This window comes from Cheilinus undulatus, linkage group 16 (genome assembly GCF_018320785.1).
Source record: "Cheilinus undulatus linkage group 16, ASM1832078v1, whole genome shotgun sequence".
Lineage (NCBI taxonomy): Eukaryota > Metazoa > Chordata > Actinopteri > Labriformes > Labridae > Cheilinus > Cheilinus undulatus.
The window spans coordinates 21,217,313-21,230,664 of record NC_054880.1 but is presented as its reverse complement, the minus strand read 5'-3'; the positions used below and the strand labels follow the sequence as shown (position 1 = coordinate 21,230,664).

Genomic DNA, 13,352 nt, shown 5'->3' with positions numbered 1-13,352 from the left:
CAACACCAAAACTTCTTAAACCATGAAGTCCCCAAATGACCCCCCAGAAATGCTAAAGAAAGTCAGTGTTTAAAAAAAATACTGCAATGCACCTTGAAGCCATGAGAAAATAATATTGGGTGTCCTAAACAGGGTGAGCTTTTATCAGTCAGACTCCATCATTTACTATATCTTGGCCCTCAAAAGGCCAGTGGTTAAAACGGTTTCCTCTCACCCCGGCTTTGCTTGGAGTATGATCAAATATAAATCAAGGCAGACGGATCAAAGGAGCAGCCCTGTATTAACTATTGCATGATTTTTACATGAGGCAGCAGGAACTCTGTTTCTAGATTGAGCTGATGAAATAGCTCTCATGATTTTAAACCATTTGATGAGTTGCCCTATGTGGGAACTCAAATTTGCAGTCTAAGAGTTTGCCATTTGCCAATAAGTGGACTTATGTCATCACTTAGACACCCAGAGGTCTGGTCCAGTTTAGACTATTCAGGATATACAGACAACTGTATAGCATGTCAGCTACATCTGCAGCCATTACAGAGCCAAAGCCAGCACACAGCTGACCTAAGTCCCAAAGCCAGCTCCCCTTTTTTCACATGGTTATTGAGCCATGCAGTGGCTTATCGACTGGACAGTGTAACACAAGTTTGTGGGATGGCTTTAGTTCTCTCTATCTCTCCCTCTCTCTCACTTTCAGTTTGGTCATTGAAAAGATTGGTATTGGTTAGACTGCTGCTTCAAAATAAGCACATCTATCATGAAAACAGAGCCAAAAGCTGAAAATGTACATGCAGCCGCATTAAAACCATAAACTGTTTATAAAAATAGACACAGCCACTTTGGCAGCACCCCCGGTACGTCGACTGATGATGAGAATTCTTAAGTTTGGCCTTGGACATTTTGTTTCATTTGGAGCCACAAGAAGCTGTAAGGGGCTGTATCCATTAACAGCTTTTGCTTTGCCAGTGCCCATTTCCTATACAAAACCAATGCAGCACACTATTTTCAGTGCTCAAGTGCAAAAACATCCTCAGTTTGACCTTTTCTTAGTCTCAGCATCAGCATTAACATAGTTAAACTTTTGGAGGAACAATGCACTTGTCAGTGTCGCTTCACAAACCGACTGAAATTGAAAAGAGGCAGGAGAATTTGTAACAACTTCATCAACAACAATGGCAGAGGAATCTTATTTATCTTCTAAAGGTCTAGCGCTGTCTAGCTTATGCCAGGACAGGATTATCTCACCCTGTTTTCGTGTTTTCAAGGCAATGTTTCCTCAGGAAAAGGGCTCAAAGCACAGTCATTTAAAGCAGATCTTGTGGTCACTGCTATGAGACAACTTTAGTATTTTGCAGGAACGACTCTAAAATTGATGTGATGAGCCCTATCATTGCAAAAAAGAAAAAAAAAAGCCATAAGTGGGCACAGGCTTTTATAGACAACAGGTTGGATACTGGCTGCTACCTTGTTACTGTAACTGACAGGTTGCCATAGAAGCAATTTGTCAATCACTACTGGTGTGTGCCTAGAAAAAAACTGACAAAAAGTATTTCTTATTTCTTATTTCAACCTATGGAGATTAGAGATGCACTAAAAACAATATTTAAACAATTGATTAAAAATATCAGCTGATTATTTGTTTGACTTAATCATGAATCAGGGGCAGGGGATTTTGAATACCAAGTAACCCACTGCTAGCATTTATTATCCCATCTTGTCCTGAAAACGAAACATTGGTTCAATATCAGTTATCATGTTCAAAGATCTGTTTTAAGTTGGGCACAGATGGCCTAGTGGTTAGGTTTCACACCATGTACACAGGCAGCCTAGGTTCAAGTCCAACCTGTGGCTCCTTTCTCCCACATCTGTTCCCGACTCTCTTATCACTGTTTTCAACTCTATCTTTCTTAATGAAGGCATACAAAAGCTCAAAGTGTATATCTTTGAAAAAATCTATTAAAAGCTCCCCATTGTCTCACCTGCTTCTTAAAAAAATCAAAGAAAGTACATTTGACTTATTCAGCACATTTAGTGGCAGCTACAGCTGACCAAGTCCTATTCAGCACTCCACTGAATACTGATATTAACAGCTCCATGCCACGGAAAGTGACATAATTGCATGATGAATTAAAATGCATTGCCAATTCTTTGTATGATACATCTTTCATAATTTTCATCTGTTTGTTTTGCAGCCCTGCTCGAGATGGCCTTCGCTGGCCATTTAAAAGAACACAACTTATGGCACTTCCTTCATTGCTGGACATGAAACATCCACATCTTTAACACAATATGGTTAACACCCAAACAAACACACATGATGTGAATATACAGTGCTATGGTCATGGCAAAGTGAGCTGCAGTGAGCGTTTAACTGAACTATACATTTAAAAAATGAATAATGGGACGTCAACAAGTGCATTAGTAAGGTTCAATGATTCACAAGACCATAAAAGACTGAACTCATTGACCCATATTTTACCAATGGCATGTTTTCACTCTTTACAAATGAAGTGCAGATTGAAGTGCCAGCCATTTAATCTCAGTTGAATTAATTAAATTGCTATCGCTGTCCCATATATACAGCAGTCTAAGGAACACAAGACCGCGTGCACCCAGGATCACACACAGTGGAATGTTCTTTCACACAAAATACAAAAAACTCTCATTGATCCCCTTTAAAAGCACTATTCTGTGTGCTTTCTCTCTTGTGTGCATGCACGTGCACTCTGTGTGTTCATGAATAGAGGAGGATGAAAGGAAAAGCTGAAAAGGTCTGAGCTCGCTGCATGGTTCAACCAGACAGTTCAATCTCTTGATCTGCCCCTCTCCCACCCACCACTCTTTTTATTTAAATATTTTTTTCTCACACATCCTGTTTTTGTCACACTTCGATCCAGTACTATTTACATCCTATTTGGATGTAGCTCTATTTTCCACAGCAGTCTTTTGTGAGGATAGACGTATTTATAATTTTGGTACAATTTGTGTAGGAGTCAAGGCTGAAGTGGCAAATAAAATGGGCATTAATGCGCTTTATAGCTGATGGCTTGATATCAAAGTGGCTCTGTTTTCAACTGTAAGATATTTTTGCTTCTTTATTGAGGGTTTTAAAAGATGGTTAAATTAATTTTACTTCTGTTTGCTTTTCCCTAACCTTTGCCTGCACCTGGGGTGCCATGGCAATATTGCTGTGCTGACTCAAATGATACAATTTTTGAATCACTGGTGCTGCCAATCGTTTATTAATTCAAATAACATGGTAGTGCGCACAGATCTCCCTGCCAATATGACTCACTGCATCACTACTTCTCGACTCCACATGACGGCATTCATGAAATGAATGAGGGTAACATAAATGGGAGTTGATTGACCAAAGAAGAGGATGACAGCCGGACAAAAGCAGAAGAAGACGGTAGGTTAATGCAGAACAGCAGAGAAAGGAACTGTGACAAGAGGGGAAACTGACACCATATTGCTGTTAATACATAATAGTACATTAACCCTCCTCAGATAGCGTCGTATCATTATTTGACTATCTAGCAATATATAATTATCAATGAATTACTGTAATGTGATATTTCTGTTATTACAAGTCAGCCTTTATCATAATTGTACTGTATTTTATGGCATTGTGAATTATGTGGCAATTCATACCCGCAGTGTTCTTTGTTCTACTTGTGAATAGAGATGCACCAGTTGTGAAAATTAGGGCTGATACTGATATTTGAAATAACAGTTTAGCCAACTGTCAGTTTCCCACAAACGTAACAACTGCTACATTTCTGTTTGTGGGAAGAAGAAAAACTCAGCTTTCAAAAATTGCAATTATTTCCCATAATTGTTATGTGAACATGAAAATTAAATGTTTGGGGCCATTGTTGTTCACTGTAGCCTTTGTAAAACTGTAAGTGGGTTTAAATCAGCCTAAGCTCAGGGCACATCAAAAAACAGTCATGGCTATTTTTTTGATTCGCCATGAAACAGAAAGTAGTTTTTTCATAATGTTAAACATTGGTTAAGCTATGAATCTTAGCAAAGTGAAGTGAATGCCAAAACAGCACTCTAAGAAAACTATAAATAAACCACAGAAACAGTTTTTTGTGTGTGTGTGTGTGTTGTTGTTTGTTTGTTTTTTTCAGTCTCAGGAAGATTGTACCTTGTATGTTTAAGACACAGTAACTTGCTTTATAGGAAGAGACATAAAACTTTAACAAGCCAGAATGAGACAGAATTAAAAAATTTTGTGTAAATACAAACCCATGACTCTACCAGCATTTTAAGACTCTGGAAAAACTTCCTGTTTTATGATGAAGTAAAAACTGCAGGGTTTTTTTTATGTGCCTTGAGCTTAAGCTGACTTTAACCCACTTGCTACAACCAAGAATGACCAAGCTCAAGTCACATCAAATAAGGAGATTTTCTGTTCCCCGTGACTGTTTTTTTTTTTTTTTTTTTTTTCAGTCTGTTTTGACACATTTTAATACAGACTGCTTAGATTCATGGCTCTGTGAATGTTTTAAGACTCTAGAAAAAACTTCCTGTTTCATGGTGAACAAAAAATGCGCCATAACTATGTTACTTGATGTAACTTGAGCTTAAGCTGACATGAACCCAAAAGCAGTTGTAAAAGACTACATCAAACAATGACCACAACTTTATTTTTTCATGTTCACATTTAATTTGTAAGTAGCTAAAATAATTTTGTGAGACTGAGATTTTCATCTTCCCACAAATATAATAGTTATTACTCACAGTAAGCTACTGCTATTACATACGTGGGACATTTATTATGTTTGTGGGGTTAGTGCATGAAATGCTGTGGATTTAAATTATGTTTGTGATGCATTACATTTGCAGGTGTTACACACAGTCTTTTGACAAACTTTATCTCCATTTTCCAAATCAAAACAGGACTGCACTGTTCCTATGCAATGCAACTGATGCTATCAGTTCACTGTTGTTTACACTGGATAAAAGAGCAGTGTGACAGTGTAAGAACAGCTACAGGGGCCACCGGTGGCAGGTGGCTGTGTGACACTTGGGCCTGAATTTTTTTAAAGATATTAGGAATTAATTTAGCTAACTTGTTATTCCTTTTGGATCTGAATTCAACATTTTAGATAATCATATGCATCCCTATTAGATGCCCACATTAAACTGAACTGACACAAAGGATAAATATCTGCTACTGATACCTGTTCAGGCAGATGGTCAATGTTGTCAACAGGGCTGGAATCAGCAGATGACGATGTTAAACCAATGCAATTGTGTATCCCTACTTGTGTAAGTTATACTGCACACAAATATTGAAAATAGGTAGTGTTTTGTAAAATAATTCCCTTAAATATATGCACAAAAACACCTGTTTCACCAGTCAACCAATAAAATGCCAAGTACTGATCATTCACCCCGTCTGTATTTGCAGGTTGGAGCATAACACTATATCTGTCACTTATTTGTCAGCTGTGAAACCTCAGCCCAATTATCACCTGGAAATCTCTCTCTTTCAACCACACACACACACACACACACAGGCTCACGTATATAATTTTCCTCTTTTGCCTTACACAGGCAGCAAATTCCCGAGACAAAGAAAAGACTCTAGCATGATCTTGCAGATGTGTGTATTCATGTGTGTTTGAGTGTGCGGGTCGCTGTGCACATATGGCTCTGACAAATGAGCCAAGCTCAGTTAAATGGCTTGTGATTAGGACACATTGGCTTCTAATTGCCTCTCATTACCATTTGAAAGTGAGTGGCGGCTGGAATCAAAGGCTATGGTAGCAGTAGTAAGTGTGTACAAAGTGTGTGTGTTTTAGAGTGTACATGTGTTCGTGTGTAGCAAGTGGGTGGAACTGCACGCCTGATTAGCATTGGCATGACTGCACAATGGAGGTCTATATAGTTATCACAGAGACTTCACTTTCACAACCATAACCAAAGAAAAGCATTAAGTAACCAGAAAAGGGAACCTGCTGCTCTTCAGATGAATCAAAACCTTTTTTCTACCAACTACAACAACTCCCTCTACTGTTTTCTATCCATATAGTTTCTTTTATTCCTATTTCATTCCTTGGTTTGCTTAAAACAACAGCTTTTAAACTTAGCACCTGGTTGACTCTAACCTCCCTACCTTAATCCCTACTAGAAACTGTTTGACTACCTTGTAAAAGCTAGCTGGCTTCACTCTCCACTTTTTCTACTAACTTTCCTCAAGCACTCACCACCCTTCAAGACAAGCAGGTGTTACTGGGCAACTCCTTTCTTGAAGGATGTAGTGTCAGTTTGAAAGCACTGTGGATTGTCATATTTTAAATTTACAGTGCTGGTGGTCTCTTCCCATCTACTCACTTCAACACGGAGTCTCACAAAACCATCTGTAACACACAACTGTGGTGGAGAGTTGTGAAAATTTGCCCCATATTTCAAGATGAACAGTGCAATACCCCAAATACCTTGATAGATGTTCCACATGGATTCAAAATGAGTCCCCTCACATTTATCATTCTTTCAGACCAATTGATTTCTCTTTTTGGAGGGAGTTGATGCTTGCTTTATATTTCCTCCTAATCCACTGGTTTTCCTGCATGGTGAATTAGATCCAAAGTCTCTTCTGCTTCAGTGTACCACTGCTGTTAAAAAATAACGCAAAAACAAAGAACTGACCAAAACATAAATTACCCTGAAATATTGCAGTTACTCTCCTTAAAGAAAAGTGAACTTCCAAACATTTCTGTTATAACGACTACTGGTTCCCAACCTGGGGTCCATATTTCTCCTAGGAGGTACCATAAATATCAGGATTTGTCAACTCTTAAGTTGTCAAAATGAGTGAGTAAAATTTTACATTTTTTGCCTATGAAACAATGAAAATCTGTTTTTGACAAATGCTTCACTTTTTTTAGTGGGTTTTTGGGAGCTCAGCTTTTCATAGAAACAAGGGGGGTTCAACGAAAAAAGGCTGGGAACTGCTGTGTTACACAAAGATATTTTGGTAAGAACAAGTGCGTACGCCTATTTTGTTTGGAATCTATCTACAGAAATACTTAAAATTGAAGGTGATCTTTACAGTAAGCTATCCCATTAATTTCCTGTGAGTCATCATGGGCAGTTAGGCTTTCTTTGGGTACATGTACAAGGGGTTTAATGGAAAAAAGTTGGGAACCACTGAGTCCTATTGCAACAACAGCAAAAGTTGACATTCCAAAACCGAACAGAAACCAAATCTGAAGCTGATCCAGCCATTTCTGTTGAGCAAAAGTTTAAAAGTTTAAAAAAAATGGGAAAAAAAGAAACAGTTGTCCAGAGCACAATTTTACAAACAAGCAATTCCTAAAGCAGCAAGGATTCACATTTTATTCAATATCTAGACAAATGGCATCAATCTGTATCAATTCTTAGGCATTTTATGAATATAATCCAGACAGAAAGGTAGGAGAATTTGGGTTAAATCTAGATACAAATCTATTAGGATGAAATCTTCTGTGAGAAGATTGAGATGGAAGAAAATGAGATGGTTCATCTCAAGAGACTATCCAGAAATAAATTTGATTTAATTTAAATCTATCTCAACACTACCAGAAGGTTGGACTGTATTGATAAAAAGCTGAAGCCTCAAGGCCCCACATGTGCAAGAGCCCCTGGACTGTTCAGACAATTAATACTTACTTTAGAGAAAAACAACGGTATGACCCATACTGGTCCATAAGAAAGGTTTATTTTTCAAGTTGGCACCTGACAAGTTAGATATAATGGGCCACATGTTGCCTACAAAATCATGAGCTGGCCTTTTGTTCTCATGTTCATAAAGTCAGTTTTGTTTTTAAATGAAGTCACCACTTTCAGTGGAAGTCAGAGAGAAAATATGCAAAGCTAAAAGCTTTTACCAGCTTGAAGATGCATTTTAAATATTTTCCCTATAGCATAGCTATTCACACTAAAAGCAATAACAAATGTGTAGTGTATGCCCAAGTGTGTGCAGCCTTGTACAGCTAGCATGAGTTAATTTTACTTGGTATAGCATGACTAAAGTAACATTTTTCACAGGTCACTTGCTTTTTAATTTAGTATTAAATATAGAAAATGCAATCTAATTCAAATTTCTTAAACTCTGGCTCAGATATATTACTATCGCTTGGTTTCAAGTGGGTGGGTATAGGTCAAGTGTAAGTATAGCTTTTAATGAGACGTGTGTACACAGTCAGCCTTCTTTGGGATAACTAGTTTATCCATTGCTTTAGGGAATGAAGCTCAATAGGCTAAAGTACATGCTGCAAACATGAGGAGACATAATCAACAAGTAGAGCTGGCTGACTCCCCCCCTAAAATAATTACACATGTGCTCACAAAAGAGGGTTACATTCAAGATTATGCATCTGGCGGAAAGAAGTGCAGCTTTTCATCTTTAGGCAGAAATATTTCCCATCCACTTGGTCTCATTCGAGTGCCATTTTCAATTTATAATGTTAGTGAAAGCGTAGGCTACCACTTGGGACGCATAGCCTACCCTGAGAGTGCAACTCCGAGGTGTAAACAGAGTAAAAATAGCCCGCTATCACAGGCTTCCCTACAGTCCCGTTATATAATGGTCCAAGCTAGGATGAATGACATCACGGGTAGTCCAGCAATCACAAACCCTATGTCCTTTACAACCAGCTGGCAATGTAAAACACTGTGTAGTAACATAATACGCAACAATAATTGTATAAAACGGGGAGAACAAGCAAAATTAATCGCACTACGTTTTCGCAAACACTGGACAAATTATGTGGACTATGGTTAGTTGGTCCTCGTCTCTTTTCGAGTAGAAAAAACACTTCCGCGATGGTGAAACGTAGATAAAAATGTAATTCTCGTCTCTGACAGTCAATGTCAGCGAGAAAAGAGTTCAAAAGAATGTAAATAAGACCCAAAGCGACGTTATTTAGCAGCGTATGTTTGTGAAAAGCGCTTACAAACAGTATGCAAAGAGCAAATGTTTGAGTCGAGGTCGAGTGGCGCAGTTAGTGGAAGTACAGCGCCTGCCCGACACCAGCCCGCCCGGCGGACGCGCTCCTCGCTCGGTCACAATCCAGCCAAACCCCCGCTCTCTTTCGCCCAACTTAAACACGACTTTGCAAAAACGTTCCGAAATGACAAGTGCATACACACAAACCACTGATTCCCCCGCACTGTTTGGCCACTTAATAAATAGGTCAGAGGGCGAGGTAAACATTTTCCAAGGCTTTGAAGTAAACCAAGAGCTTCAGCGCCACCCTGTCCAGTTCTTCCAGCCATTTTCTCTCCAAAGCTCCAGAAGAGAAAAGTGGCATGGTGAAAGCAATGACAGGTTGGTGAAAAGGGTACTGAAGGAGCAGTTTTGTGTGACTTACTGTTGGGTGTAACGGGCTGCTGAGTTTGTGTCTCTCCTTGTTGCCAGGGCTCCCCTGCTCTGCTCCGGCAGGCGCTGACGGTGGAAAGCGTCTCCCCTCCTAATGATGTTTGCAGCGCACAGCTAATAGCTTTCTGCCCCCACCTCCAGAGAGAGAGGGAGAGAGAGAAAGAGAGAGAGGGAGAGAGATTCAGAAATGGAGCGGTTTGTAAGCTACTCATGCAAAAATATGAGAGGGCTCAGAGTAAAGCACACAGAAATTCATAGTAAGTTCACTGACATTACTAGGGCGTGAGAATGCACAGTCAACCGTGGCTGCATGTACTCATAGCATACTCTACATTCCTTATAGCAAATTCTGGAGGTGAGTGTACCCTATAGCTACATCTGACACCTGTTTAAATAGTACGGAAAACCTTGCCTAAATAACAAGTTCTGATGACTCTCATTAGTATGGATAGGTTAATTAAATAGTGGGCAAAGTAGATTTAAAAAGAACCTCTTTAGTTTTAAAGAAGGGAAACTGATTCAACAAAATTAGGTTCTGTACTTTTAAATTAGTTTACAACTTTATGACATTTTTATCTTGCTGGATTATTGAATTTTCTAGTTCTTTTTCCTAATATTATCAAGGCCATCCATAAAGGGGGAATTCTGTGGCCCAAACTCAACTGGGGCCCTCAGAGAAACAAAACAGGATCTATGATAAAAAAAAAAAAAAAAAATGATAATCAGATTTTATTGCTGACCTTTATACTAATAACTATGAATAAAAAAAAAAAAGTAATTTCTGGGGTCTTGGTAGACCCAATGAATGTAACCATTTGGCAAGTATAATATCTCTGTAGAGCTATGCCAGGACCTGATAGGAAAGAAAGATCACAAAAAGAAGGGAAAATTTAACCCAAAATAATGACATGTTCACAAATCTGTTACAGTGTGCTCCAAAGAGTGGATCTTAGCCAGTCTTATAAGATAGATATTAGCCAGGAAGCTAGCACGAACGCCACAGATCTGTGTTAATATTATTGCATCACATCAGGGCAGGGCCTGCATTAGACTTTTCGAGGTCTAGAGCCGGTGGTTCTCAACTAGCCTCAGCACCCACCACCGTGACCCAAATACTGAAAAACTTCATCAACTCAAATTCATTTATCAAAGGAAATAGTAGTTGGAATCATATTTGGAAGAAAATATATCTGAATAGAGAGAGACAGGACAAGCCTGTCATTATAAAAACCCTTAACAGACATGCATGAATACATTGTATTTTATGCTGTTCCCCATAATAAGGGGTACATTTTGGTTGTTTACTTGATATTTTCAAAAATTTTTAACATTAAAATGAGAACACCAGTTTTGTTCCCCCAAAAGAAGTGAGTAAGTAGAATATATCTGCATAGATGGCGAACAAATCATCGACTTTATGCTATATTTTTCCAGGCGCACCTTTATGACCCACTAAAAAGAGTTCTGTGGCCCACTTTTGGGTCCCGGCCCACCAGTTGAGAACCGCCAGTCTAAGCCTTACATTTTACTCCACTATGACAGCTGCTGCCATTACTTTTGCAGACATTATATGCATCAGTTTACTAAATAAAATGCTTATTTTTAGCAAAACAGCAGCATAAAGATTGTTTGAAAAGGCTCTATATAAACTAGTGACATAATTAAAATGCTGTATGTTAATGCAGCAGTCCGAAAATAAAAAGGACAAGGACCATTCTGCTACATAATCCATACTTCAACTTTAATTGGATCAGTGTTTTTGTAGTTATGTTGATCGTAGGTGAGCATTGAATGCATGACTGCTATTTACTTCTGCTCAATGAATGAGTGTGAGTATAATTTAATAGTTATCCCATGCATACAATTTGCTGGTTGCAGTTGTTTTTGTCTTTGTAGTGTGTATTGTCCTGTGTTTGTGTGTATGGTTGCCCATTGTTAGTTGGGAACTGTGCTACCTCTGCTACTGCCTGTCTAGGCCACAGGTCACTCTCTGAAAAAGGATCATTCATATCAGTGAATTTAGATAGAATTAATGATTCAGATGTAAAACTCATTAACATACATACATGTGTGCATCAAGATATGCCTAGTATCACTGGGGCAGAGCTGACATTGTTTTAACAATAAACAACATCCACCATTTAAACAAAAAAGCAAAATTAACTAAATATATACACATAAATATTTCCCCATAAAGATGCAGAATTGTGAGTGTTAGCTGTTTTCACACAGTTTATATTATCTTTTCTTTGACTTCCACTCTGTATTTGATACAGCATACCATCTTTATTGCACATTAAACCTCCGACCTCTCTCAGAAAGTGACTGTCAACAGGCCAGAAGGTCATGGTAGGCATTTGAGTAGAGAGCTGGAGATGTTAGCGGGAATCAGCCCAGCTGAAGGCAATGACTGATAGTCAGCTGACAGTGACAAGGTGAAACATCTCAGCTGCTTATAGCAAATGTTTTCATACACTTACCCTCAAACATGCACTCAATGTACAAAAAAACACATTAAAAGAAGGCCAGTCATGGTGATATCACATTATTGCTTATTCACGTTACTCTGGTAAATCCAATTCTTCAGTGTGTGGCTTATTTCTAAAAGCCTGGGGACAGGTTTTTTTTAACTGTGTTTCAGTAAAATACGACAGGAGCTAGCTAAAATTTAGATTTAAGAAAAATTACTAAAATTACAGTAAGCTTGAGAAGCCTGGAATACAAAGTGTGTTTTTATTTGTTTTTTAGTAATGAGTGGTATTATTTCATCAAAAGCTAATTAAATCCTGGGGGCAACTGTTCCCCCCTCCAAAAAATGTACAAATGGTGTAGTCCTCCCCTGGCACTGAAGAGGAAAGCAGGGACAGAGACCAGGATGAGGATGATGGAGGGAAAAAATAAAGGGATAGAGAGCAAGATAAGGATGATGGAAGAGAAGAAAGCAGGGACAGATAGCAAAAAGAGAATGATTGAGGAGAATAAAGCAAAGAATGAGAGCAAGATGAAGATGTGGAAAAGAAAGCAGGGATGGAGGGCAACATGAGGATGATGGAGAAAAAAGCAGGGACACAGAGCAAGATGAGGATATGGGGGTGAAGAAGGCAGGGATAGAGAGCAAGATGAGGATGATGGAGAAGAAGAAGGCAAAAAAATGAGAGCAAGATGAAAATGTGGAGGACAGGAAAGCAGGGACAGAGAGCAAGAAGAGGATGATGAAGAAGAAGAAAGCAGGGACAGAGAGCAAGAAGAGGATGATGAAGAAGAAGAAAGCAGGGACAGAGAGCAAAATGAGGATATGGAGGAGAAGAGGGCAGGGATAGAGAGCAAGATAAGGATGAGAGAGGAAAAAGCAGGATAAAGATCCAGAGAGGGAAGATGGAAAAAAAGAAAGCAGTTTTTTTCCATATTGACCCCTGTGACCTCTCCCAGATTTCCAATATGGCAGCAAGCATCTCTCGTCACAGAACAGTGCAACCCGACTCCGATCATGAGCCGTGGAGTGCACGAGGCTGCGGAGTGACAGATGATCTAGGATGAATCCCACTCCCTGCCAGTCACTCAATAAGTGGCCTATTGTACGGCACTCCATTGTGCCCGTGTCACATGTATGCCAAACAAAGAGTCAGCGAGGTAGCCAGCCCTGTGTGCCAGGAGGCTAACGTTACATTCATGGCCTGGATGCATTGAAATGAAGAGACAGTGTCTAGTGGTGAATGGGCTTTGATATTTGAATGGAGACTATAGTGAAAAGTTTCAGTGCTCAACCAATTATTATGCAGCACATATACTGTACAAGCTGTTTGTAACTCTAAAAGTCTGTTGTGCCTCCTGTGTCACTTTCACATAACTGTATAGGAAGATCTAACTGCATTTGTGGTAATATATTTATGATAACACAACATTAGTTCAGGCAAGGTAATCTGACAAGACAAAAGGCCTTCAGTGAGACTGATGCTGGGATTCTTCACTCTACTGT

At 39.0% G+C, this 13,352-nt stretch overlaps 1 protein-coding gene across 2 annotated transcripts in view; it reads right to left on the bottom strand.

Moving 5' to 3' along the window:
• The window catches only part of atxn1a (ataxin 1a), a 170,720-nt gene extending 161,251 nt beyond the window's left edge, over positions 1 to 9,469 (bottom strand). For both annotated transcript variants that reach the window (XM_041807971.1, XM_041807969.1), the window contains exon 1: positions 9,369 to 9,469. The gene's annotated coding sequence lies outside the window, so the exon portion shown is untranslated. The remainder of the gene's footprint in view (positions 1 to 9,368) is intronic.
• Between the last annotated feature and the right edge of the window lie 3,883 nt (positions 9,470 to 13,352).